This window comes from Cavia porcellus, unplaced genomic scaffold (assembly GCF_034190915.1).
Source record: "Cavia porcellus strain 051 isolate PalLab524CR breed Dunkin Hartley unplaced genomic scaffold, mCavPor4.1 scaffold_18, whole genome shotgun sequence".
NCBI classification, from domain to species: domain Eukaryota; kingdom Metazoa; phylum Chordata; class Mammalia; order Rodentia; family Caviidae; genus Cavia; species Cavia porcellus.
The window spans coordinates 19,562,808-19,573,052 of record NW_026947501.1 but is presented as its reverse complement, the minus strand read 5'-3'; the positions used below and the strand labels follow the sequence as shown (position 1 = coordinate 19,573,052).

Sequence of the window (10,245 nt, the reverse complement as noted above, 5' to 3'; positions counted from 1 at the left end):
GCGGGGAACATAGAGCTCTTTGGTTCGGCCTCCAAGGCTTTACGTGCTACAGTGTCCGCCTATGGCAAGATTCTTTCACGCGGTGACTCCAGTCAGGCCCAGATGTGATCTGCCACTCTGCCACTAACTGTTCCAAGACGGGGTCCCCTCTACACAGGAAGGAGGCATAGAACTATGTAAGGCAAATTGTTGTTTCAAGCACTGAAATTTTACTTTGTTTTTATTTTTATTAAGACATCTGCAGTACATAAGGGTTATAGTCATCATGGGGAGTTGATACATGCACATACCACGTCTTAATTCTGGAATCCGCTGTACTTCTAGGGACACATGGAAGTGGCTTAATTTCTTTCTTTCTTTCTTTCTTTTTGTCTTTTTGAGATGGGGTCTCGCTATGCAGTTCAGGGTGGGCTTGAGCTCACTTTGTAGCCCACCCTGGTCTCAAACTCACAACAATCCTCCCTCCTCAGCCTTCTGAGTGCTGGGATTACAGGCATGAGCCACCATGCCCGGCTCTTTCTTTCTTTCTTTCTTTTTTAACTAGAAAGGAAGAGGAACCTTTGGGATTATATTTATGTTTTCATATAATCTTCTTTACACTATAGGACAGAAAAGATTCCCTCACTGCCACAATGTTCATGGCTGAGGTACCTATAATAAAAATTAGATCAATAAGAGGAAAACACAACAATGTACTTAACATAAGCACGGGTGGTATGGGAGACTCAGGGAAGGTGATTTTTATGGACAGCCATGCAAAAGTGCTTGGAGGACAGAAATATCTGACCGAAGGCTGGCTACTGAAGAATTTCTGTGTCTTCAGGATTCAAGACTTCCCTCTCCTCTGTGTGCAGGGAACACATCACTGGCGAGGTCCTCTACAGAGAATCTTTGTACCACCTGCACCAGGGAAGAAAGGGAAGGGAAGGGATGAGAGAGATATTCCAACTTCTGCTGTTTTCTCGATGCCAAGATGCCATTCTATGGGGTAGTGTGCCCTGCACCCTGTCAGTGCCAACTCAGTGCTGGATGGGATGGCACACGCCTTCATATCTAGCTACTTGGGAGGCTCAGCAGGAGGGCTGCAGATTTGGTGCCTATATGGGCAATTTAACAAGACTCTGTCTCAAAATAAAAAATAAGAAGGGCCAACGATGTAGCTCAGTGGTAGAGCTGGTGGGCTCAATCCCTAGTACAACAAAAACCAAATAAACCAATGAAAGCCAAATCTATAATAAAATACAATTTCTAGTACTTTCTATAGAGGAAGGGGACCATGAAGGCAAAGTGACTGGGCCCCTCAGAAGTCGTATGGTGACACTGGAGAAAGGGTTTCATAACCCATGCATATGGGGGTGACGGGGTACTGCTTTGAGCACACTGTAGGTGGAGCATGGCTGTGACTTATATCTTTTCCTTTATGAGTATGTTAAAAATGTCCCCAGTTAGGACAAACTGGCTCAGCATTTGATTTTCAAAGCTGATCTGGGGACACAGGGAGGGCCATACTTGCTGGGGGAAGGGTCTTGGATCAGAACAGCACGTACCCTGCCTTGGCTCCCTCTGCCCTGCTTCTCAAGCACCTGCTGGTTCTTCCTCCTGTGTGGGAGCTTCAATGTCTGAAGCCGGTTCTGGGGAAGCCACCTTCTTACCTGACTCCGGCGCTGGGCATCACCAGAACTAGCACTGGCCACAGTGAAAGTCTGGGGTCACCCTCCATCTCTACTACAGGGAGCTTGCCTCGGGATGCTGCAAGAACCTCGGGATGTCTTGCCTGGAAGGGAGGGGCTTAGGTCATCTCTGTTCCTGCCTATGATCAAAATCAAAGGAAATCTCAGAGAAACTGAGTCAGAGCCTGGATCAAACTAAGTTTAAGCACTACCATTATCTCTTTTGACTCACATAAACCAAAAATTTCCCTTTTACTATTAAAAGGGTGAAAAGTTAGAGCGAGACAGAGAAACTGGTGGAGGAGCTATATTTACAGCGGATGTGGTGTGCACTGGCTGTACCCCAGTATCTGTTCTCCTTTCTGTAGTAAGTGGGTGCCAGAATAATGGTTCCCTTCCCAGCCTTCCTGTGGCCAGCTATGGCCACATTGCTAAATTCTGGCCCACTGGGATAGGAGCAGAAGTTGGACCCCTATACAGAGAGGCTCATGATCATCACCCTTTCCCATTCTGCTGGCAGGAGTGTGACTTGTCACAGGCTCCACAGGCCAGGCTGCCTCAGCCAGGGACAGCAAGGCTGAGAAACTGAAGTAGCTGAGCCCTCTGTCCCTGTGTCCCAAGATGGTCCCTGTGGGGCCATGGACGCTGTGCCTGGACGCTGACATGAGAAACGAGACGGTACTTATCAGGTCCACAGATGGATTCAGGTTTTTGGGGTCTTTACAGCAGCCAAACCTACTTCCTAATTAACACAGCTAGAAAGAAAGTTCTTGACTTTTGTCTTTATTTTGTTTGTTTTTCTGAATTTTGAGCCTGTGCTAATGTCAGTTGGAAAAAGCTGGAAAGGAAGGACGGATTGAAACAGAGTGCCTAGCATGGCGCCCGCCATGAGGGTCCTGGGTCGGCAGGGTAAGGGCACTGTGAGCCACACTGCCCCCAGGGGGAAGGCCTGGACTCGGTGACAGGAAGGACGTTGTGTAGATAAAGGGGGTGCAAGTGCGGAGCTGGCTGCGGAGACCCGAGGTTTGGGAGCAGTAAACTGAAGCCATTTATTTCTGTCTCACAGCTTCTGTTTTCAGAGAAGCTGGAGGCGAGGTCCTCCGTGGAGAGTGTGGATGTCAGGACTCGGGGTGGGAGTGTGAGCTGGGCAGCTTCTCCAAGGCCTTCTGCGTCTGCCTTGCCTACGAGCACAAGAGCTAAAAACCAGATGCTGAGCATTTCTCCTTCTGTGTCATGTCCATCCCGAATAGGATCTGAAAAGAATATCTTTGTTCTATGAGTTCAATTAGTAAGACTATAAAGCATGAGATGTGGATGTAGCTCAGTGATAGAGCACTTGCCTAGCATGTGGGAGCCCTGGAGATAGATCCCCAGGCAGTGCGAAATACGGACATACATACACACACGCACACACACATATGCACACATATGCATAAGCACAATGTACTGGATAAGCTCAAAAGCCTTACCCAATACACCCAACCTATCCAAATCCCACCTATCCTGTTCAAGTGAAAATGTGTCCATTGGGTGCAGTTTTCAAATTATGATATCTACTTTCATTTTTAAAAATAAGATAACTGACACCCTCATAAAAAACCTACATGTGGCCATTTCACAGCTGGCTCAATATTATGTTAAGCTTTTTCCATGACTTAGCCCTCTAGCCTATGAAATAGGTGCTTCTATGCCTATTTTATAGGTAAGGAAACTGAAGCCCAGAAAGAGTAAATAGATTTCCCCAAATCATACAGCTAATGGACCAAAACTTGAGCCAAGGTAGAACTGACTCCAACATCTGTGCCCTTTACCATTGCCCACTGCCTAGAAACCCGGGAATTGTTCCAGGACCTGACAGTTCCGTTCCGAAGTTTTGTTGGTCTTCTAGAAAGTTATGGGATCTTATGGGAACACAACCGATGGCTCATAGTGGCTACTCAGAAAATCAGGTCACACGAGCCCTCCTCTCCCTCACCTATCCAACAACTGTGCCACAATAAATCCCTAGCTGGTCCACAACCCTGGACTTCCTTCACACTGCACCCAGTGAATAGGTCACCAAGGCCATCACCAGAAGTGTGAGAGTCGTGTGTGCTCGCCTGCACAAAAGTCTCCAACCTCTCTGCATTGTGGCAGGAACTGACAGCAGTGCAGAAGGGCGGCTGGACAGCCCCATTCTCCATTAGGCCTTGAGACGCAGAACTGACCTGTTTCCAAGAAGTGCTCAGCATTTTAAGAGTTTCAGGCGACACTCTGAAAGGTAGATGTGACCCGGGTGTGGTGGCACACACCTGTAATCCCAGTACTCTTCGAGGCTGAGGCAGGATCCAAAGTTCTAGCCCAACCTGACAAACTTTGCCACTTGGTAAGACCCTGCCAAAGAACAAACAAACGACAATGAAAAACAGTAGCTGATACAGGTAGATGGGAGTTCTTAATGATAAAAATGATAAATGTACTGTCAGACAGCCCTTATAATAGAGCATCACTCCTTGGGCTGTCCCTGGACTGGGACACGGAGAGAAGGTATTCCTATGTCTGAGTCGTGTGTGGACTTTCAGAATTTCTCCAGCACCACTGACAGCCAGCCTCTGGGCCTTGTGACCCAGCAGCACCAAGGCAAGAGGCTCCAAAGACAAGCCCACATGCTGTCAGTGAGGACAGCTCAAAAAGCTGGCAGCAGGTCCCCAACCAACGACATTATTGCTTGGAAAACGAAATCCAAATCGGGGTTAATGCCTGGGTTTGTTAAGTGTGTGGCTTGTTGTCTTATCCCTGGCAGAGAAGGCCCAGTCTCTGTAATCAGATTAGAGAGGCCACAGGGGCTCCTCTGGAACAGGAAGAAGCTCTTTTCAGAGTGTTAATTTTATTTGTTGTGCATTTTAGCAGATTAAGCCCGTAGGTTTGGGATTTTTAAAACTATTTCTTCTTTGGGCCAAAAGAGTATTTTAATAAAGCTAAGTTATTTGTGTAAAGCTTCTCCAAATCCCTGACTAATTAATTTCTAAGGCAGCAGAGTGCGGCTCCCGATGAGTGGCAGCCCCTCTTCTGCAAGGAGCACAGGGAGAGAGCCCCGGCCTGCATGGGGCCCCACGGCCACCTGCCGACGGAGCCAGTCCACACACGTTTGCTTGGACATTTCACACGAAAATCCAGATTTCATACTCTTTTTGGAGAAGCAGACAATCTGGCAACAGAGGTTTGGATGCTTGCAAGGCAATTCAGAGCAGCTGGGACCTTCCAAGAAGCACAGTTGTGTCCTGATCTGCTGGAGTGGCCACTGTGCCTCTTGTCCTCTCCCTGCCCCTGTTGGAGACCACTCCACTTACTCATACGCCTGCCTGGCCCCCCAGGGGTTGTGATCCTCCACCCCCACTCCATCTCCAGTGGTATGACATGCCCCAGAAACTTCGCCTACATCACCCCTGTAAACAGCAAGATCCTGGCAGACCAAAGGCCCACTGGTTTCCTGTTCTGCTCTCTAGCTAGCATGAAACAAGGGTGCTCAGACACGTTGAAAGGTAGCAATAAGTGGGCAGATACCCGTTGTGTGCCATGTGTGCCAGTCACAATGCCAGGCACCACAAGGGCCAGAAGAGTGCTGTAAGTCATGGTATCCAGGAATTTATGGCACAGTGTGAGAGACAAACTTATTTTGTGGAGAGTGTTTGTTTGACCGACACAGTAAGCAGATGTGTTGCATGCTAATTAAAATGACCCTCGCCTATCCCCACGGGAACTTCTGCAGGGCTGTGGATGGTGCTGCCGCTGTCTGGAAACATCGTCTTACAGCCTGGAGCCCCGTTATGGCTCGACGACCATCTCCTATCAGTAGAATGCCAGGGTTGTGTAATGCTAAAAACTGTAAGGCTTCATCAATCCCACTGCTGGTGAAAGAAGACCCCTGCCCCTCCTCACCTGCAGCCTAACAAGGTCCCTGTTATAAGGAGAATGGGCAAAACCAAGGGGTGCCCTTGTCTCCAGAGATGTAGATCACCTGGGAGGCAGGTGGGAAGTCTGACTCTTACACTTACAGGTTCCTTAGGTGTTCCTCGGAGATCCTCCCAGATTGGAGCGTTTCAGTAGCTGCCAAAACTCTGCCATGTAGAATAACAGGAATCTGGGGTTTATCTCCTATTTCCTATATGCAGAGCTTACGCGTGTCACATCAGCCATGCTGGACAGGATTGAGATGTCCCCACAATGGCTATCTTGATGGTTTTCTGTTGGTCCACGAGAAACAACCATCTCCCGCCCTCCTCTCTCTGCTCTGTGTCCTTGGGGGACATAGGAAATGTTGAGCCCCTATTCACTGTTCCAGGGACTGTAAGAAAACGGCTGTGAAAACCAGCTTGGCAGCTCCTCCAGGGATTCACAGAGAGTTGTCAAGTGGCCCAGTAATTCCACTCCTAGACACCTGCCTGAGATGACAGAAACCCTGCGTCCTCACTCTCCGATGTGAATGTTCATGGCAGTATTGCTTACCATAGCTAAAAGGTGGAAACAACCAAATGCTCATCCTCAGATTACCAGATACGCACAAAGAGGTGTTTCCATGCCACAGTTTGCAGCAGGAAGGAATGAAATACGGTGCATGCTGCTACATGGAACAACCTGCAAGACCTCAGAAGACATAGAGCAGAACCACATTCCATTGGTATGAGATGCGCAGAGCAGCCAAAGCTACAAAGACTGAAGGTGACCCAGGATCGCCAGGGTGAAAACGGGGCTGACTGCTTGCTGTGGTCTGAATGTATGTGTCCTTCTGAAATCCTTACGTTGGAATCTAATACCCAGTTGGACAGTAATAAGGGGTGGGACCTTTGGGGTATGTTTAGATTATAACAGTGCCTTCCTCATGAATGGGATCGTGTACTTAAGATAAATTAAATGGCCGAGGGGCTGAGGGTTGTGATGTTTGCCTGTGATCCCAGTTACTCCAGAGGCTGAGACAGGAGGACTGCAAGTCTGAGGCCAGTGTGGCAAATCAGTAAGACTCTGCCTCAAAATAAAATTAACAGGACTGAAGAGATGGCTCATAGCCCCTGGGTCCAATCCCCAGAATTGCAGAGGAGAGAAGGAGGTGTACAGTAGCACCCAGGTTCCATTTGCCTTTCCCATGTGAGACACCATTTTGGAAGCAGAGACACAGTCTTCTTCAGACAGTAGATCTGCTGGCACCTTGATCTTAGCTCTCTCAGGATTATAGAAAATACATTTTTATTCATAAATTACCCTAAGTTGTTTTGTTATAACACCATGAATGGGCTTAGACTCTGCTAATAGGTACGGTTTCTTTGTGGGGTGATACAAATATTCTAAAATTAGATAATATCTAATATTAATGATAGGTATGCAATATTTTGACTGTCCCCAAAACCACTGAGTTACCTATCCCACTTTACAGTGATCGGTCATTTTATGTTCTGAGAATTAGATTACATTTTTTAAAAATCACTTTAAAAAATGGATTTATTCCCCATCTACAGTCCTCTGAGGTAATTAAAATGTCACCTGCCCAAATGGAAGGCACTGAGGGGAACCGACCTCGATGGCCATGGTGGTACAAAGGCTAAGCTTTTAAAAATTACATCCCGTGTGCTCTATGAGGACCCCGTGAAAGCAGGGCTTATTTCCATTTGCTTACCTCCAGTCACTTGCCATATTTTGATAATGCTCTAAATTACAGGACCCAGAACTGGTCTTTAATTACAGAGTGCTCTAATAGAGCTTGCTGGCAAATACCATAGAATTACGGGAGTCACTAATGAAATACGGCATCGTTTTATCTGTTCTCTGGTGGCAGCCTTTAAAACACAATTAGTGCCATGCATGATGTTTATTTAGGGTTTTATCGCATTGATCTGTTCCATCTCCAGATGAGTGTCGTGCCTCCAGCTGCTTGTTACTCCTTCATGAGTGTGTTCTCATTTTCAATTCACTCATTTCTTCCCTCTTGGACTCCAGGGAGCCAGAGGTCGGCAGCATGGGAAGCTGATTAAAAGATGGAAACATCTTAAAGATGTTCACCCCACCTGCGACCCTGCTCTTCCCAGGCAGGGAAAAAGAGGAATTAGTGCAAAGAAATTTTTTTTGGGGGGGGAGACAAGGTGTGACTGTGTAACTCAAACTTGTTTGAGCTCTACATGTAGCCCAGGTTAGGCTCAAATTTATGGTGATTCTACTGTGTGGTCTCCTGAGTGCTGGGATTACAGGTGTGTGCCACCACACCCAGCTCAACTCAGAGAATCATGTCATGTCCTGATCTAAAACCCTCATGAGCGTGTAACTGTCATCTACAAGAAAACAGCCTGTTATAGCTTGTGTCTAGATGTCCCCCAAAGCCTCATGCTGTCTGTGGTAGGTGCGGCTTTTCAGAGGTGGCTGGACCTGGGGTGTGGGATGCTAGGATCAAGGATGTGATGCTATTCACCCTAAAGGCGGGTAGCCTAGCTAAAACACAAGGCACAGAGAGAGGGTCAGGGGCTTGTCGTTGCTTGTTGCTTGGATGCTTTTGCGGCTTTCTGCCCGCCACAAACTGTTGCTCCTCTGCTGTGCCACTCGGCCTCTGAGCCAGCTGGTTATAGGCTGGAACTTCTACACACTGTGAGCTAGATGAACCTTTCCTCTTTTAACTTTGAGTGTTGGGTATCTTGTCTTAGCAACCAGAAAAGTAGCTCAGAGACAGTCCATGAGAGGCATGGTGGCACATCCTTACTGCCTCAGCCTTCTAGGAAGGGGGTTACAGGAAGATTGCAAATTCAGATCCAGCCTAGGGAACTCAACAATTTGGTGAGACCCTGTCTCAGAATTTTAAAATATTCAAAAGGCTGGGCATGGAGCTTAGTGCGAAGGCCCTAGTGAAGAAGAGGAGGAAGGGAAGGGGAGAAAGGGGAGGGGAGGGGGGGGGACGAGAAAAGCAGTCCAACACCAGAGTCAGACAGGAAGGTCTGCACACCTTCTTGGCTTTGCACTCACTTTCTGTGTGGGCCACGCCCCACTTTGGAGGGCAAGCATTTCCGCACCGGTCTCTTGCGCCTCGAATCCAGTGCTGCTGCCTCTGCGAAGCCTTCCCTGGGCCTCCCCTGTCACCCAACCCAGTTCTCCAGCCCCAAACAGATCCCCCTTCCGGGGTCCTTTGCCCGGGCTTGGGGCCCCTTGGTGGACAGCAGATGCGGTCACTCCGAGCCTCGCCCACGCGGCGGCGCCCCCTTCAGGTTGCGCCGCGTGAATCCCTGCGTGTCTGGCGGACACTCCGGGTTTCCTGGGTTCCTGCCTGGGCAGCTCTCACCATGCAGGGACTGGCGAGGCCACAGCGGACACAGCTGGGGGAGGTCCGGCTCCCCGGGGCAGGCGGAGGGGAGAGGACGGTGCTCCCCGCGCGGTGCCCAGTGCGCTCCGCCAGAGCCAGCTCCCTTCAGCCCTCGCCGCGCACCTCTGAGACCTGAGGCCACCAAGGCGGAGATCGCACCCCTGCCCCGTTCCTGCCCCATCCCTGCCCCAGGAGGGCGGCACCGCAAGGCCCAGGGCAGGCCAAGCGCCCTGCATTGCGCCCTCGGGCTCCTCCGCTGGCACGTGGTTCCCTTTGACAAAAACCCATGGAAATCACTCTGGAAGATACGATTAGCATTAAAAACAGAGTCTCAGGATGATGCTGCTCAACTTTGAAAAATGTTCCCTGCTGGCCTTGATGGTGACCGGAGGCCAGAGAGAGGTCCCGGGCCTCGGCCTCAGTGGGGTGGGCAGTGAGAGCGCAGCGCCCGAGGAGGGGACCGACAGGAAGCTGTGCCCGGGTTGGGGGGTGAAGGGGGGACGCGAAGACGGGAAACCTGGCTCAGGGCTTGCTTTCCACAAGAGCGTGTGGCCCCTTGAAGATATTATAATAAATGAAATAAAGCAGAAATAGAAAGATAAACTGCATGATTCAGTTTTACAAGCTCCCAAGATTAGTCAGATTCATAGAAATGGAAAGCAGAATGTGGTTGCCAGGGCTGGATGGAGGCCCAAGCATAAAATGATTCAAACATTCTAGAGGATGATGATGGTGACTATGGTGATAAATTTAATGCCACTAAGCCATACAGTTAAAGTGTAGTAAATGTAGTACATTTTGTGTGTATAAATAATTGGTGGGCTTAGCTCACCTCATAGGCACTGAGGAGTCCGTGGAGGGCTGACAGGAGATTCCCGAAGGATGATTATTGATACTTTGGTCTACACAGATGAGAGGTGGGTTTTGAAGGATTGCTCTCATTTTGGTCCTCTGATGCTGCTGCTGCTGACCACCGCCCCAGGCCTCTGGGGGACACCGCTCATGTGGAAGGGGGCCACAGACGGTCCGCAGCAGCCCTGCAGCCTCAGTGGGAGCCCTGGTCTTCAGTCCTCTTCAGACAGCAGGCAGGGAAGCGATGGGGTGGGGGATTTCCTCTGGTCAAACTGCAAAACCACATCATCAAGCTGACCCGTCCCTGCTCTTCAAATGGAAAGCATCTCTCTCAGACCTGCTTTTCCAAGTCGTCCCCTCCCCACCTGGTACTGTCAGAGCCGTGACAGAACAGCTCACCAGTTGGGGCCG

At 49.3% G+C, this 10,245-nt stretch overlaps 1 long non-coding RNA gene across 2 annotated transcripts; it reads right to left on the bottom strand.

Annotated features, from left to right (window-relative positions):
• Positions 1 to 219: 219 nt before the first annotated feature.
• LOC134471485 (uncharacterized) lies at positions 220 to 10,245 on the bottom strand. 2 transcript variants are annotated; one of them, XR_010040931.1, is made up of 3 exons: positions 9,815 to 10,245; positions 3,878 to 4,043; positions 220 to 900 (listed from the first exon to the last, which is right to left on the bottom strand). It is a non-coding gene; the product is annotated as an uncharacterized LOC134471485 (long non-coding RNA). The 2 variants fall into 2 exon arrangements; XR_010040932.1 differs by lacking the exon at positions 220 to 900 and adding an exon at positions 914 to 1,774.